Raw genomic sequence first — 19,152 nt, forward strand, 5'->3', positions numbered from 1 at the left:
TAATTTTTTGTTTTTGACATTTGATTTATGCATGTAGACTTGTTCCTATGGTATTGTGTCTGATGTGATAATCTGCCTTTCCTTAGATTGTACCAGTACAGGAGCTGCATGGCTTTAGCTAGGCCAGGTAAACCTAGTAGATGAGTTGTTTAACCGGACCAGGCAAAAATGTCTCCTAATCCACAAGTTTGGAGCTGACAGTGGATCGATGAATGTGACATGGAAGAAATAGCCCACCATTCAAAGGTACGTTGATCTGGACCTAGGTCTGTGGTGTGGAGATAGCCACAGGTGGGAGGTTGGAGGATGGGGGAAGGACAGAAGATGGGAAAGGGAAGAAAGAGTTTAACAGGCAAAAGTGTCCCATAAATAAAAGAAGGTTCCTGGCTGAGGCTGGAGCTAGGGATGTGGGGTTGCAGATAAAGGTGGGGAGAGAATTTAAGGGATGGGGAAGAAGTTACCTACTCAGCAAACATAGCTAGGCAACAATTAGGGATTGTAGGTCCAGAACTAGGCTCCTGGGTTTGCAGATGGTGGTGTGTAGGGGGAAAGGCAGGGGAATGGAAAAAGAACTTAGCTGGCAAATGCACTGGAGAACCAGGCATGATCATAGGCTACAGGTCTGGAACTAGGAATGTGGGTATGGAGATAGTTAAAGATGGGGAGTGGTGATGCGGGGAAATGGAAGCAACTTACCTGGCTTACAAATAAAGATGGTTGAGGAGTTCATAGGCCATGGCTCCGGAACTGTGCTTAGGAGTTTGCAGATCTCCTCTTTTTTCTTAACAAGAGAGCTCATCCTGTCTTAGAACTTCTTCCATGGAAATTAGACTTTCTATGCAATATCTTCAGTTGTGTGGCCACTGGCAATCCCATTACTATGGACTAATTCCAAATGCATTGTCACAGAGAGGGTCCTTGTTAAACCTGGGAAGTCCTAAAACAAAACAAAATGCCATGAATGTTAGAAAGGGACTTGTAGTGAGGGACAAAAGTGAGTAGGAGACAAATGACAATGGGAGGGAAGTCATCAAAATGCACTGGCGATAAGCATGAAATTGTCAAAGAACCAAGTTTTTAGAAAGAGAATAATTATATGACTTTATATATCAGGTGATGTTTTTGGAAATGATTCTGTTTGCCTGTGAATGGATGGAACTAGAAACAGTCATCTTGAGTTAGCTAATCCAGACCCAGAAAGATAAATAAATATCACTGTTTTCTCTAACATGTAGAATTTAGTTTTTAAGCTTTACATACAGTTTGTCTCATTTGGAATATCAACACAAATTAAGAAACTAATAAGGGGCCATGAGGGAGCAGGAGCTCTTTTGAGCAAGTGGAGATAGAATAAGTTATGAAGGGAATAAATGATTCAACAATGTTTAAAGGGGGTGGTAGATGTTATAGAAGGGACTACGGGAATGGATACTAAGAGTAAAAGCATTTTACAAAAACCCATATGGAAACCTACTACAGTAGAAGGTAAATTAAAATATATACGCAGCCGGGCGTGGTGGCGCACGCCTTTAATCCCAGCACTCGGGAGGCAGAGGCAGGCGGATCTTTGTGAGTTCGAGGCCAGCCTGGGCTACCAAGTGAGCTCCAGGAAAGGCGCAAAGCTACACAGAGAAACCCTGTCTCGAAAAAACCAAAAAAAAAAACCAAAAATATATACGTATCCATATATAAAATGAGTTTGAATGGGGTTGCTCTATAATGGGGAACATGCTACTAAATAAAAAGCCCTTTACCAGGAATGAGGTATCGCTTTTTAGTTTTTTGCTAATGGAGCCCCATAGACTCCATAACAATTTTAGGCTATTAATGTTGCTCTTGATTACTATCTCTAGAAATCGACAGTAAAACCTTATTGAGGATTCCACATACTTGAACCATGGAACATGGAGTCATCAAGCAGGTACTCACCTATAAGTTTTGTCCTTACTGGCTAGTGTTTAAAGAGCAGAAAGGTCCTGTTTATAATACAAGGTAAGAAAAGTAAGCCTCAATATATCTATCCAGTTGTGAACTCCATTTAGTAGCTGCAGAATCTGCAGTTATGTCATTTTGGTTAATTACACATCTGTAATAAATTTAAACATGAAAAACTACTGCCTGTGATTAATATTTTGAAAGGATGAAAGAAAACCCATATAAATCATAATAAGACTTTTTCTTAGATAATTTGGTAAGTTTGATGGAAGTAATATTGATTTAATATTTTCTTTTTTGGGGGGGTGTTCAAATGAGTGACTTTTATTCCTGTGCCCTGAAAAGCTGTGTGGAGGGAGAGACTAAACCAAGGAAGTGACTAGATCAATGTGCTTGGGACTTGAAATTTTAAAAGCAGAACAGACCAGGTATCCACCAGTTTGCTCAGACACAGCAGACTTAGTGATCCTGTATTAAAAAGACTGTTAAACTGGGAGATGAAATACATCCACCACCATTTAGTAGAGGGCAGTATAAATATTTTATACCCCAAGCTATTGGCAGCAGTTTCAATGTGATCAAGGTAAATGTGGAATGGAGATGTTCTTAACACGGCTAGGACTCAATAAATCAAACATACTAAAATCATGATTACATTTTGAAAGAAAATGCAAAAAAAAAAAAACAAATAGGAACTTTTGAGATCTTTTTCATTTGAAAGTAATCTTAATGCTATTAAATTCACAAATATGCTAATTTTTATTTCCCAATCCTAATAATCTAAAACACACATTGCAAACATACAGATATCTATTCTCTCCACATATCAGCACCCATTCATCATGGTTTTGGAAATGGGGAGAATAGATTCCCCTTGAATTGCAAGTAAGCAGGTGTTTCTTTACAGTTAACGTTAGCAAAATTCATACAAAATAGTAATTAACAATGATCTTCTTTACTTGTTAACTCACAAGGAAACACCTTCAAAACTGCATTTTTGTTAAAGTTTCTGTACTAAAATGTAGAAAAACTGAACTATACAAATTGAAAAGTTAAAAATTCCTTATTTTTTTATTCCTGGTACCACTACCACAATTTACAGGGCAATATACCTGATGTAATGAAAAGAAAAAGAAAAGCTACAACAGATAAAAGACCTCAGGAGTGTACATCTATTTGACACTACATTGCATGAATCGGTAGCTGCACTTTTTTGCAAACTCTGGCTATGACAGTCCTGAACAAGAAGGGTTTCCTGTTTAAGCTACAGTAACTTTCCTGACTATGGATCATCGCTTCTTCTGTGGCAGATTTTTACAGTTCCTCTAATGAATTTACGATGATTGTCTCAAAGTAACCTGCAGCTTTCCTGACAACTCCTCGCTCTCTCTCCTGCTAAGAACTAGAGCCCTTTTCTGCTTTTTTTAAACCTTCTGCTACCATATCCACCACTTCCACCACCAGATCCATAGCCACCACCATGGGGACTGCCTGAGCTTCTTCCACCAAAACTACGCCCTTTCATGGGCCCATAATTTGATTGCTGTTGTCCACCATAATTTCCAAAGTCATTATAGTTTCCACCACCACCATAGTTACCTCCACCAAAATTTCCTCCTTCATTGTAAACATCATATCCTCCTCCACCACCACCATATCCACCACCTTGGTTTCCATATCCTGGTCCACCACCACCATACCCTCCTCTACTACTGTAACCAGGGCCACCACCATAGCTGCCACCATCACCTCCAAATCAATTATATCCACCATCACCACCTCCATAGCTACCTCTGCTGCCACCACCTCCACCACCATAGACTCCTCTTCTACCAAAGTTTCCTCCACGACCCATAAAGTTGCCAGATCCACCTCCACGATCTCTCTGTGATCCATCAGACTGCATATCTTATTTAGAAAGGGCCTTTTCACTTCACAATTATGCCCATTAATAGTGTGGTATTTCTGAACAACAATTTTATCAACTGTGTCATGATCATCAAAAGTTACAAAAGCAAATCCTTTTTTTTTTCCACTCTGCCTGTCTTCCATAACTTCTATGGTTTCAATCTTGCCATACTTTTCAAAGTAGTCTCTCAGATTATGTTCTTCTGTGCCTTCTTTAATACCACCAGCAAAAATTTTCTTCACGGTTAAATGGGCACCAGGCTTTACAGAATCCTCTCTAGAAATAGCTCTCTTTGGTTCCACCACACGCCCATCAACCTTGTGTGGCCGAGCACACATTGCTCTTCAACACAAGAGTAGGTCACAAAACCAAAGCCCCTGGAACATTTTGTTTGGGGAATCTCTCATTACCACACAGTCTGTAAGTGTGCTCTATTTCACAAAATGTTCTCTTAAGCTATCATCTATGGTTTCAAAGCTCAGACCGCCAATAAACAGCTTCCTCAACCGTTCTGGTTCTTTGGATCATGGCCCTCCTCCCCGCAGCAGCAGCTAAGATGGCCGGAGTCAGGCTGGGGGTGACCAGGCAGCGGTTTTACCTCTATTTTGAGACCAGACTCGCCTCTTCCAACTCGAGTTCAATTTAATATTTTAATATTTAATATTTTCTTTGCTATCATACAGCTAGTATCTTTCTTTCCTTTTCATCATCCCTAGTATTTTGATCCTGAGCATACAATTTTCTACTATCAGGTCAATTAGAGTAATTTCTTTTCAGTTAATAGTGAACTAGCAATTCCTAACTTTATACAAGTTTGCTCATTTTAATTTCAAAATACTTTACTAAATTAATATAAAAAACATTACATTTGAATTTACTTAAATATGCAATTCTGTTATAATAATTTTATATGTATATATGTAGTGAATAAAAATAAAAATATTAAGTATATTACATTTGCACTCATATGGGTTAATAAGTCCATAAACTAGGAAAGAAAATGATACCTTAAGAAATTATAGATCTATTGTGTTTTATTCATATTAAAATTAGTCAATATTTTTGGTTTGAGAAATATTTTGTGGAATGTGTCAGATATTAGAGATACACAGAAAAAATGTTTGACACTTATTTTTATTTGTTTCTTTTTAAATTATAAGATTGTTTTATTTAATCAATGTGTGTGTGGGGATCACACATTCTCTTGTATAACTGTAGGGATGTGCTTGTTGATGTCAGAGCAGAGCCTTCTACCACATGGGTTCAGGGGACTGAACTCATATCATCAGACTTGGTGGCAAGTGCCTTTATACACTCAGCCATTTCACCACTCACTTTGTTTAAGGCCATATATGTGTGCGTATTTATGGATGTATATGTATATGTTTATGTATACACACACACACACACACACACACACACATACTGTCCATATACCACCAGTTTTCAGTTTAGGATAATATTTCTGGAGATATCTGGACTGTAACATTTGGAAATATTTTTCCTGGAATTTATAGGGTAGCCACCCTAGGGATGCAGCTAAACACATTATAATGCAAAAGAAAGTTCCCCCATAAATTATCTGGCCCCAAATATCAGAACTATCTACAGTGACAAAATGAAAACACCTGCCCAGAAACCAAACTGCTGAATGATGCTAACAGTAGACCAATATCCCCAAACACTTTGATTAAAAAATGTTTTCCAATATTTTAATTAGGATAGTGAATACTTTCACATTTTACACTTTTGTTTTTCAATAAAATTTTACTTTGGAATACATACCATTCAGAGCTGTAAGGAATAGTCATCCACATAATAAATTCTACTTGAGTTTACTTGTATGAACCAATTGTTTCTATATTAATTTTTATTTTTTTTGTCAGAAAAAGTAATCCTACACACTTATTTTCTTAGATATGCTGTTTTATAGGGTTCTAATTATTCTTTCTTATTGCTGACTCAGGAGTGGATCATTATAGAGCATCGTCACATCTTTGGGGAAATTATTTGGTAATAAATCCCAATTAAGTAGTTCAAACCTTAAATTCATTTCCATAATATCCTTATGAAAGCATAATAGTAATGTGACCCAGTAAGTTTATAAAACAAGTGTTTGTAAAATTTATGTTATCTTTTTTTGCTATACTAGACAATTTTACACTTTTTCTTAAATTGAATTAGAATGTTTGCTATAAAAATGAAAGTGGCCAGTTCTATTTTTTAAGGTTATATATTTGATGATACTGCTAGATACTATATGCAGATCTGTTGTGGGAGTTCCAAGATTTGTATTAGTGGGCCTATAAACATATAATTCTGCTGATACTTCTCAAATATAAAAGAGTCAAAATCAATCAAGGCTTTGGGCTAAAGCTCAGTAAGAATGTCTTCACAGTGAATGACAGATATATTCAATGTTAATATGTAATATATTTTGGCAGAATTTGCCTGTAACATTTTTTGGCTGTCAAAGGTGATTTGTTTTACTCAAAATGTATGTCTGTTATAGATTTGGAAAACTAAGAGTAATATGACTATCTGCTAAAAAGTTTCTTTTTATATTGCTAGCCTTTTTACTAAATAATGAGTGATTTTGGCATGAAATAAAAAATTTAAATATCTTTTAATTAAACTGTTGCTTCCCTCCATATTAAGTGCTTTTTAAAAGCTCCCCAAATTAACTCCATTGAAATTTGTTTCTCTCTTGGAAATTCCAAAAGGAGTGATGTCTACAAGTATTTTTCATAGAATCACTACAAAGGCCTTTTTACTGTCTCACAAATCATCTTGTAAAAATATTGATCCACTGACCTAGGTAGGCATCTTATATAATTATCATCAAGAGAAATTTGAAATTCATTTGTAGCCATTTTCTAAGATTCAGTCTCATATGTGATTCTAAATGTAACCAGCAAGTAAAACTCAAGAGCCATTTGTATTATCTTCTGGATCTGTATTGTAGAATGTATTTGAACATTTCTAATATTAAACACAAAATAAGAAAAGTTTGGATGCACATGCCTTTAATATCAGCATTTTGGAGGCAGAGGTATGTGGATCCCGGTGAGCTTGAAGTCAGCCTAATGTATATATTGAATTTCAGTCCTGCTAGAGATACAAAGTGAGACTCTCTCAAAATAAAATAATAAAATAAAATAAAATAAAATAAAATAAATCATTGTGTGATGCCTAGAGACATCATGAGCTGATCATTAATTTTATCAGGGGATGATTGATGCAGATTAAAGGCCTTTTAAAAAATAGTTGGATATGTAAATCAACTAGTTGCTACTGCTTTTTATGCTAACAGTGTAGAGAGATGTGTAATTTTAGATTATACTGATATAAAATTCACATTTGTAACTTTCTACTAGGATATCATCATTCCAACATCTAAATAGTTTTTTCATATTAATGCAATGGATTTTACTTTATGGAGTGCAATTTTTATTTTAGGTTAATTTTAGATTTAATTTTCTAAACCATTCACTGCTCTAAGGCTCCACAAATTAAAGTTTAGTATTATATGATAAACTAAATATTAATCATATTATATGTTGATCATGTAAATTGGTATCATGCTCTGTTACTTTTTGTGTGATGAAGGAGTGTTAAAATTGAGAAGTGAGCCCATCATAAAAGTAAGGAAACAATAAAATTATGTTAACATTTCAAAGTCCAGAATCTAAATATCAAATAGAAAACTTTAAAATTACATCAGAGTTTTAATTTTTAATATTTTTCTCCATTGTGAGATTTTGATATAATTGCATCATTCCATTCTTCCCTTTCCTCTGTCCAAAACCTTTTCCCCTTACTCTCCTTTAAATTGACTTTAACTGTTGTTCCCCAGGAAAGAGCACTCCAATTGGTTATACAATAGCAAGTGCTCAGGCCTGAAAAGTGTGCATATAAGTAACACTATACAGATGAAGCAGGTTGTATTTATACATTTAGTTATAATATATACATATTTTAGTATTTTAAAAGGCAGAATTCCAAGTATCATTATGTAGATGCCATACAAGTATTTATTGGAGGGATGATGAACAAAGATAAACAATTCAATTTCATGAAATGGAGCTGTATAATTAAGTTTAGATCAAGAACTGTTGATCAGCTGTTGAATATGTTACAGATAATACAGAATTTTGTGACAGAAAAGTTGGATATTGAGTAACAGGCTCAGCTAGAATTTGCCTAATGCATCATGCTTTAGCATTCATATTACATCACACCAGCTATATTGGAAGGAACATGCAGTTATTTCAGCAAAGTGCATCCTTGGAATCAGGATAAACACTCTGCTGTTTTCCTAAACTACTTTTCTGGGAGGGAGAGACAATATATAGTGAAAAGAAAAAAGAATGAATAGAGGAAGAGAAGTTACCTTGTTCTAAGAAGGCAATGACCAATAGAAACATTTTCTTCTTTTTCCACACATTTTCTGACCAAAAAAAAAAGTCCCAGAAATGTAACCAGAAGTGTGAAGGGCTGTGCTGGACATTGATGGGAAATCTAAATGTATTAAGTAGTATGGTGATATTTTAATTGTACTGAAATGTGATTTTATTTGTATGTTAATAAAGTTGCATGGGGGTCAGAGCTAATAGCAAGCCATAGCAGAAACTGGGCAGTGGTGGTGCACGCCTTTAATCCTAGCTCTTGGGAGGCAGATCTAGGCAGATCTCTGTGTGTTCAAGGATACAGCCAACATGGAGACACATGCCTTTAATCTCAATACCAACCATAGAAGACCTGGAGGTCTGTACAGATAGGCAGTGAAGAGGAGGTCATGTGGTTGGGTTTACAACCAATGAGAAGGCAGAATAGAAAGTCTATAAAAAAGACAAACAGACAGAAAGTAGATCTCTTGCTGAGGAAGATAGCAGCAGCAGTGAACGGTAAGGTTTTTAGCTCCTAGCTATCGCTCTGACCTCTTGGGCTTTCATCTTTGCATTGGTTCTGTGTTTCTTATTTTATAAGACGGTTACATCTACAAAGTAGGGATTACTTCTTGTGTCCTCTTTAATTCTTCTTGTTCACAAATTTGTTTGTTAAATTCAAATACTGACTTCTAGAGCTTTGGTATCTTATCTACTTTTCCCTGAATAAAATTTCCTTGCAGAAGCATCACAGTTAATGGTCCCCAGAGTATTTCTTTGAAAGGAGAGGAAACTGAGTGTAATAAAATGAGGCTGTCTGTACACATGTCTTCTTGCTCAGAGGTGCGTGAGAGGCATTAGGATGCAGCTGGCAAAACTGCAGCTGTTACTTATCTATGAACTCATGTCCCAAATTAGTAAAGATTAGCCATTTTGCAATTATAAAGAACAGATGCTCTGCTTATTTAGGACTACTGCAATAGCTTTTAGTTTGTATCACTATGTGCTTGATTCTGTAAGATAGATGAATGTGGCTAAGAGTGCTCAAAGACACTCCACATTTTTATAGAAAAATTTAGTTACTGGACACTGTATATACATGTTACATTAATTTTTTTCTCTATATTTTGTTTCTTTAGTAACACTTGTTTCTGTTAGAGAATATAGATATTCAGCACATTCTATTTTGATAAATCAATACCTTTTCATTGCTTTACATATTGGGATTAGATAGGTAGGTAATGCTGAACTTTTTCAATTTGCCACAGTTACTTCTTATTTTTTACTTTCATTTTGTAAAAATTGAAAGTATTTGTCTTAAATAAAACTTTATTAGCTCTTTGAGGATTTCATAAACTACATCCGGCAATATTTACCCCTAAATCCCTCCCATTTCTACCCTTTCTACTCTCACTATTCTAACAATCTATTACAAATTTCTTGACTTGATTTTATTTTATTAGTGCTCCCCTTTCTAATTATCATATTTAACTCAATTTATGACCTTAACTGCATTTGAAATTTGTATTTCATTTTATATTCCACATAACAAAATGAAACTTCTAATTGCATTTGTAAATGGAAATTCTTCAGTCAAATTTTTGGTGACAAAATTTATACATTGTAGGCATTCTTATTTTTTTTTGTTGTCCATGTTAGGTTTTTGCTTTCATGAGCATATTATGAGGTTTATATGTAAATATTTGAATGATCCAAACACAGTCTAAAAATTATGATTTCTCTGTCTGGGATTAGGAAATAGAAAGTCTTTGCAGAAATATAGTGTTTAAAATAATTCCATCTGGATCTGGAGAGATGACTCACTAGTTTAGAACACTTGCTGCTCTTCTAGAAGACCCAGGTTCAGTTCAGTTACTAGTGCCCACATTTTTAGAAGTTTGTATATCCAGTTTTCCTATCATCAGCTAATGTCTTTTTCAATTGTATTTTTGGGTTCCTGGTGGTAGATCAGTTGAGCATTTATGAGTGAAAGCCTATTTACTCTTTGGTTTCTATTTTATTTTTATATTACTGTTATATTTTCTTTTGTACTTGAAGGGATGTAATACATGTAATGTTATGATACCATCATTATGATTATTTTTGTTCAAAACTGATTTGACTATTTACAGTCTTTGTTGGTCCATGTAAACTTTAATATTGTATCGATTTTTGTGTGCCACTGAGATTTTAGTATGAACTATACTAAAATTGTAGCTAAGTAGATACATGAAGAGAGATGTAATATCAACACCAAGAACATGCAAATAAAAACCACAATGAGGAGTTGGGAAGATTACTTAGTAGATGACTTACTTGTACAAGCATACCTGAATTTGGTTTCAAGCATCATGTAAAAAAAATCCCAAAGTATGTTGGTTACAGAGATAGATAAAAACACCTGATAACAATTTCTGGCCTCCACATGAGCACACACATGTGAGCTCACCTGCACACATACATAACACACACACACACACACATACACACACACACACACACACACACACACGGATGCCTACTATAAAAACAGTGAAATAAAAGGACCTATTCATGGTGGCACACAGCTGTCAAAACAGCACTTGGGAGATGGAGGGCAGAGGATCAGTAACTGATGCTCATTTTTGTCTAATAGAACAAGGTTGAAGCCAATATGAGGTATGTGAGTATCTTAAAAAGAAGGAATGAAAGGAAGAAAGAAACGGACCACAAGGTTTGTTTTTTATTTTTTCTGTGATGGGTTAACTCCTTATTAATTTTTACAGTTTTATCCATTTACCTTGAAATTTTATAATTACATTCTTCTTAATAACTGAACAATATTCAATTGGTTAAATTCTACATTTGCATTACCCATTCTTCTGTTGATTTGTAAACTATAGTGCCTATAATTAGCAATTGATACTTGATATTACATTTTACTAGTAGGGCAAACCTCATGGTATTATTAGCACAGAAATGTAAATAAGTAGAAAGGATACAAGAAAATAATTAGAGGTGATATGTGTTTAATTAACTGTATTGTGATGGTTAGAATGTGTCCAAATCCACAAAACTGTATACATCAATTATGTGCAGTTTGATGAACATCAAGCATTGAGATTAAACTAAAGCCTGCTCTCAGCTATTCCCTATTGTGGAAAACAGTTATATACCAGGCTTTTCTTTGACCTGATCCTGTATCTTACAAGTAGAATTTGACTCCATTTAAAGTACATATGTAGAGGCAGAATGACTTTGTAACTTATTGTGCATAATAAATACCACTGGAGTTAAATATTGATATAAAACTTATCATTAAAAGTAAGAAGGATATACATATCTATTTATCAGTATGAACTGGGCTCATAAGATCACATCCAAACACTAAAATCACATCAAGAAAAACGGGTGATGGATTTAGTAACCTGCCATTAACCACTCAGTGTATGTGCCAAGGAGCTAACAACTGCAGAACTCCTAACTATCCCAGAGGCTTCATCAGTGCTGACACAGTTTATTCAAATTACATACATATATCCACCAATCCCATCTTGCATCCTTTCTGAGACTGGTTTGAAGTTCACTTTCCATGGTCTTGAAAATTGCTTGAGATGACTGACTGGACATTGAAGCTCAATTCAATTTTGACCCTGTGGATTGTCTCTATGAGGAAGCCTCCAGCAGACTTCAGCAGGGTTATAGGTGTCTTACTCCCTTATAGGCTTTTTTTTTTTCATTTGTACCTCCCTCTTGTATTTTCCCTCCAGTAAGGTCTTCTTAAACTCCTTGGACTCTTAAAATTACCTCATCGTAGGCATTCTTTGATATATCTACTATGTGATGTGTAATATGTCATCTGAGAGATAACACTGATAGCTAAAACTGAAATAAAAGAATATGTGATAAGCAGAAGGCACCTATCAAGGGAAAGAGAGACAATGAGTTACTTGGAGAATTGCAACCAACAAAATTGGGGTAGCTTGTGAAATAATTGTTTTCAATAAATTCTGACACTGAGAAAAGACAGATATGTCTCCATCCACATTTCTGATACAGTACATTTGCACCAGAAATAATAACTTAAAGCTCAAAAAATATGTGCAAAGGAGCAAAATGTCATTACAAGAATAATTATATTTTAAAATGTTTGTTTTATAAATGTATTTTGTTATTTATTTTATAAGTATTTATTTATTTTATACTATATATATAGATCTATTTATTTTATAATGTAAAACTAAAGAAATAAAATATAACTGAAGAAAAAATAGGGAAGCAGAGGCTTTCTTTTGTAACTAGAAATTTGACCAAGGTTTTCTCAATTTTTTCTGAAATATATAAATATTATATTTTGAATTTTTGTCACGTTACAATGAAGCTGGGTGGTGGTGGCGCAGGTTGGGTGCTGGTGGTGCACACCTTTAATGCCAGCACTTGGGAGGCAGAACCAGGTGGATCTCTGTGAGTTCGAGGCCAGCCTGGTCTATAGAGCAACATCCAGGACAGGCACAAAGCTACACAGAGAAACCCTGTCTTAAAAAAAAAAGTTAGGATGATCTTCTTTTGGAAAATGTAATAATGTAAGTATTCTTGCATCTGATAAAGTCAGTAATGCAACAGTACATACGATTATAATAAAAATCAGTATTTTTTATATATTAAAGAAAAATCACACAAAAATACTATTCACAATAGCTTAAAAAACACTTAGGAACAAACGTAATCAAGGAGAACAAAGACCTATATAATGAAAATACTGGAAAAATAAATCCAAGAAAACACTAGAGGGTAGAAAGATGACCAGTGTTCATGGAATGGCAAAATTAATACCACAAGAGTAGGTTTTCCAACAAAAGAAATTTGCTGATTCAACAGAATATCCATCAAAATCCCAGGGAAGTAAAAATACATCTTAAAATTCACATAAAAAAGAATCCCAGATATGCAAACTAATAAATATAAAGAGTAGTGCAACAGACATAATACATTATCTTACATTATACTACAGAGTTGTAGTAGCAAAAATACAGTGCTTGCATAAAAACAGACACATTGAACAAAGCATTTAAAATGAAGAAATTGAAAGTTATTCTTCAGTAGTTTTAAATGGTGTGATAAGCATACATTGAAAACATGATAGTGTCTTACTTTTTTCCCCATTGCTGTGATAAAAATTCCCAGAAAAAAATAGGGGTTTATTTTAGTTAAAGGGTGTAGTATATCATGGCAGGGAGGTCAAGCAAGCAGGAGCTTGAAACAGCTATTACACCCACGATTAGGAAGGAAAGGGGCATGGATACTTCTGGTAAGCTATTTTTTCACCCCTTTGAACAGTTCAGGACCCAAACATAAACTATATAATCCTTCAAACACATGACTAGGCACTAAATAATCCCTCACAGCAGTCCCTGGACATTTGTCTTTTAGGTGATTTTAAATCTTGTCAAGTTGATAAATAACAACAACTATCACAGACAACCTCTTCAAAAATGTTGCTAAAAATTGGATTTCTACATAGACAAGAATGAAACCAGAGTCATATATCGGACAGGGAAAAGGGGTCAATTCAAACTGGATCAAGGTCTTAATGTAATCATGAAAGTAGGGGGAATACTTGAAGGAATAGGCATAGTCAAAGAATCTAACATTGACTCAAATCACTCAGGAAATAATAGCAAGATATTCAAAATGGCATTAAAAACATTTAAACACAATTTCTGTGCAGAAAGAGAAAAAAAGCATCATGAAGATGTAGCCCACAAAATGAGAGAAACTCTTTATTATCTATATATCTGACTTGGTTATTAACATCTAGAGTCTATAAAATACACCAAATACAAGATTACCCAATAAACAAATGAGTAAGTGAACTGAAGAGACAGCTTTCTCTCACAAAAAGACAAACATTTTGTGTATATATGCAAAATAAAAATATAACATAACTATTAAAAAGATGGAATTTAAAATTAATACATAATTGTGAACATCAAGAAACACAAAATTCTATAGATGAAGTAGAGAAAGTGAAACACTTTTTCATGTTGTTGGTAATGCAAGGTAGTAATTGAAACTAATATGTAAAATGCTAAAAATAGAAACTCCTTAGGACTCAACTATGCCACTGCTAGGTATGTGCCAAAAGAAATTTTAAGTCAGCACACCACAGACCTACTTTCATATTCATATTCATGTTATCCAATTAGCTGAGATGTCCATCAACAGATGAATGGCTGAAGGACCTGCAACACACACACACACACACACACACACACACACACACACACACACACACCACAACACATACAGAGACAAATTAATATAATTTAAAAACATGAAGAAAATGGAGTTTTATTAACCATAAAGGAGGATGGATTTACTTCATATAAATGAAAGTGGATGCACACAGAGACTATGCTAAGCAAATTAAGTATGGCTAACTATTGCTACCTTTCCCTCATATCATATCAATCTATCTATTAATATTCTATCATCTATCTTTCTATCATCTATCTATCTATCTATCTATCTATCTATCTATCTATCTATCTATCATTTATCTATCATCTGGTTATATGATTTAAAGTTAGAAAGGGGGATATGGGGTGTATGGTGACTTCTTAAAAAATGAGGAACAAAAAGAGGGTAATTAAGGGAAAAAAGATACATACTGCATGTCTACTTTTTCTTCCCATGTGCAGATTATACGTGTGTAGCACATGAAAACAAAAGAGAGCTGATTTGGCAGAAGGATAAGAACCAGTGAGTTGAGTGTAAGATATGTAAAAATAGAGGTGAACCAAGTCCAATAATGATGTGTATATGTAAAAATTTCATAATGAAACCCATTACATTTGTTATTATTTAAAATTTTATAATTTATAATTTTATAAAATATATAATCACTATAGACTTGCATATCTAAAAACCTATACAGATGCAGATCATTGATTATGTTAGGCATTTCACATAGAATTTTTAACCAGTGTATTTTATTTCAGCTATGTCACATTCATTTTATATCATTGAAAATTTATACACATTGATCAGTCATTTAATTTTACAAATATGAACTTGAAAAGCAAAAGGTACTATAACTCTAATAGAAATTATATTTGAATAATTTAATGCAAATTTCATGGAGCATATGGAAGGTAATATATATAAATCCTTATTTTATCTTTTTTATTTATGTACTTCCTTACTGCACATTCATTTCAAAAAGGAAGTATTTTCAGTGTTGAAATCTTATAAGTTCAAATAATGTACTTTTATCATGTGTGGTCACTTGAATGAGAATGCCTTCCATAGGCTCATGTATTTGAATGTTTGCATCCCAGTTGGTGGGCTATTTAGGAAGGATTAAGAGGTGTGGCCTTGTTGTAGAAGGTGTGTCTCAGGGAGTGAGCTTTGAGGTTTTGAAAGCCCATATCAGGCATAAATCCTACTTTCTCTCTGCTATGTGCTTATGGATCAACTGTAAGCTTTCAGCCTACTGCTCCAGCACCAAGCCTACCTGTCTCACACAACCTTTGATCCCCACCATGACTGTCATGGACTCACCCTCTGAAACTTTAGCCAATCTATCAATCAAATGCTTCCTTGTATAAGTTGCATTGGTCATGGTGTCTCTTCACAGCAGTAGTAAGTACAACAGTAGTTTTTACTAAAGAGTGTCATATTGCTGTGACATGCCTGAGCATGTTGCCTGTTGGAGAAATGTGATTTCAGACAACAATAATAGTGGTTGGGCTAGATACCATTATTGTGACATTTTTTACAAAAAAATGTGGATACTTTTTGCCATTGCCCTAAGAATCTTCATGAGGCTAATTGACCATTTTGGAATAATATTCGCAGAGGAGATTTGAAGACAACCTAGTACTGCCTTTGTTGTGTGATTATTAGTGAGTAAACTTAGGCAGATCTACTATTAAATAAAAAAAAAAATGCTCCCTGGATTTGGTTCACAGGGACCTATTCCACCTCCTGCCCCTCCCATCTCACCACCTTCCCCTTGCTTTTTCTCCTGACCCCAACTCCAATGAACTTCTGCTGCTTAGGTACATGCCACACCAGACAGAAGAACAAGCCAAACCAGTCAGAAGAGGTGCAGGCCATACCAGTCAGAAGAACATCAATACCCTGCTTCCCCAAAGGCCAAGCTAGCAGGTAGCTGAAGGCCAGGCCTGAACTTGGACAGAGATTCCTTACTAGATCAGAGGTCAGGCTAGCTACTAGAAATCTAAGCCACACACCAGAAGACCAAAGAGGAAACAGAAACCAAGGAACAAAGCCACCACCCAACAAGGACAAGTTCAGAAATCAGCACCTAGGCCTACAATCCTCCCAAACCCAGATGCCTAAATACCAGTGTAAGAACACAATCAAAACCAGCCAGGGCAATATGTCACCACCAGAGCTCAGCGATCCTACTACAGCAAGTCGTGAATATCCCAAGGCAGCCCTACAGAAGGTATTAGAAGGAAAATTCAAACTCGAGTAAGTTAACTGCACCCTTGAATACACAGGCAATAAATAATCTCACACCAGCAAAACCCAAAGAAGGGAAACACACACACACACACACACACACACACACACACACACACACACACACACACACACACATATCTATAAAACCACCACCACCACTATCAACAACAACAACAAAAATTACAGGAACTAACAATCAATTGTAGTATGAATATTAAAAAGTCTTAATAATAAAAACAAACCCATAGGCAGATATTGGGGTAAATTCTGAAAGATCAGACAAACAGAACAAGCCACAGTTAACCTCGCCTCGTTAACTTTTCAGCTGATCCTGTCTCCTCAAATTGGAAGCCTCTGAGTCCTCCTCTGAATGGATCTCAGCTGAACTGCTGCTAAAAGCCTATGAGCTTAAAAGCCTCTAGTTCCTGGTCCTTATGCCTTATATACTTTTCTGCTTCCTACCATAACTTCCTGGAATTAAAGATGTGTGTCTTTTCCAGGCAAAACATGCAATCTCAAGTGCTGGGATTAAAGGTGTGTGTCACCATGCCTGGCTGTTTCCAGTGTGGCCTTGAGATGGATGGATCTCTGACTCTGGAATGCTAGGATTTAAGGCGTGTGCTACCACTGCCTAAACTCTATGTTTAATATAGTGGCTGTTCTGTTCTCTGACCCCTGGATAAGTTTATTGGGGTGCACAATATATCAACTACAATCATTGGTCATAATAACTTTCAATATCAATGGACTCACTTCCCCAATAAATAGACGCAGGTTAACAGAATGCAAACACGTCCCATCCTTTGGCTGCATACAATAAATACACCTCAAAATCAAAGACAGCTATTACCTCAGAATAAAGGATTAGAAAAAAGATTTTCCAAGCAAATGGATGTAAGAAACAAGCTGGTGTAGCTATTCTAATACCTACAAAATGGACTTCATACCAAAATTAATCAAAAGATATGGAGAAGAACATTTTATACTCAGCAAAGGAAAAATGAGCTCCCAAAGAAACAACAGAAAGTCTACAAATTCATGGAAACTGAAGAACTCCTTAATGAACAACTTGGTCAAGGCAGAAATAAAGAAATTAAAGACTTCCCAGAATTCAATGAAAATGAATGCCCAGCATACCCAAACTTATTGAACATAATGAAAGTGGTACTAAGTGGAAATTTCATAGCAGTAAGTGTCTTCATAAAGTAATTGCAGAGATTCCATACTAGTAACATAACAGAATACTTGAAAGCTCTAGAAAAAAAAAGAAGCAAACATACCCAAGAGGAGTAGATGGCAGGAAATAATCAAACTGAGGGCTGAAATCAATAAAATAGAAACAAAGAGAACAATACAAATAATTAATTAATGAAACGAAGAAATGGTTCTTTGAGAAAATCAACAAGAGAGACAAAGCCTTATTAAAATTAACTAAAAAAAATAGAAAATATCCAAATTAAGAAAATTAGAAACAAAAACAGGAACAAAATAACAGACACTATAGTGATATATTGACTAATAAACTTGTCTGGGGATTGGAGGACAGAGCCAGCCACTAGGTTAGACATAGAAGCCAGATAGTGGTGGCACACACCCTTAATCCTATCACTCAGGAGGCAGAGATCCATCTGGATCTCTGTGGGTTCAAGGCCACACTGGGAACAGAGCCAGGCAGTGGTGGCACACACCTTTAATCCCAGTATTGGGAAGCACACACACAATCTCAGGAAGTGATGGCTGGACACAGAAAGGTATATAAAGTGCGAGGAAACAAGAACTTGCTCTCTTTAGGCTGAGGATTTTGTAGAGGTGAGAACTAGTGGCTGGCTGTTCTGTTTCTCTGACTTTTTAGCTTTCACCCCATTATCTGGCTCTAGGGTTTTTTTTATTATTATAAGAACTTTTAAGATTCATGTTACAGACACTATGAAAATCCAAAGTACTATTTAGGTCAGAATTCAAAAATCTGTACTCCACAAAATTGGAAATTATAAAAAATGAACAATTTTCTGGATAGATATCAGTTACTAAAGTTAAGTCACGATCAGATAAACAAATTAAGTAGACCAATAACTCCTAAGGAAATAAAAGCAGTCATTAAAAGTCCCACACCTCAAAAATACCTCCAGGACAGATGATTTTAGTGCAGAATTCTACCAGACTTTCAAAGAGGAGTTAATACCAATAATCCTCAAATTGTTCCACAAAATAGAAAAACAAGGAACATCACCAATTTTGTTTTATGAGGCCACAGTTACTGTAATACCCCAAACCACGCAAAGACACAACAAAGAAAGTGAATTACAGACCAATTTCCCTCATGAACATTGATGAAAAAAAATACTCAATAAAATATGCAAACCAAATCCAAGAACACATTAATAAGATCATCCTCCATGATCAAGTAGGCTTCATCCCAGAGATGCAGGGATTATCTGACATACA

General features: G+C 35.1%; 1 pseudogene; it reads right to left on the bottom strand.

Annotated features, from left to right (window-relative positions):
- Nucleotides 1-3,249: 3,249 nt before the first annotated feature.
- LOC102928231 (heterogeneous nuclear ribonucleoprotein A3 pseudogene) lies at nucleotides 3,250-15,835 on the bottom strand (annotated as a pseudogene).
- Between the last annotated feature and the right edge of the window lie 3,317 nt (nucleotides 15,836-19,152).

This window comes from Peromyscus maniculatus, chromosome X, assembly GCF_049852395.1.
Source record: "Peromyscus maniculatus bairdii isolate BWxNUB_F1_BW_parent chromosome X, HU_Pman_BW_mat_3.1, whole genome shotgun sequence".
NCBI lineage: Eukaryota > Metazoa > Chordata > Mammalia > Rodentia > Cricetidae > Peromyscus > Peromyscus maniculatus.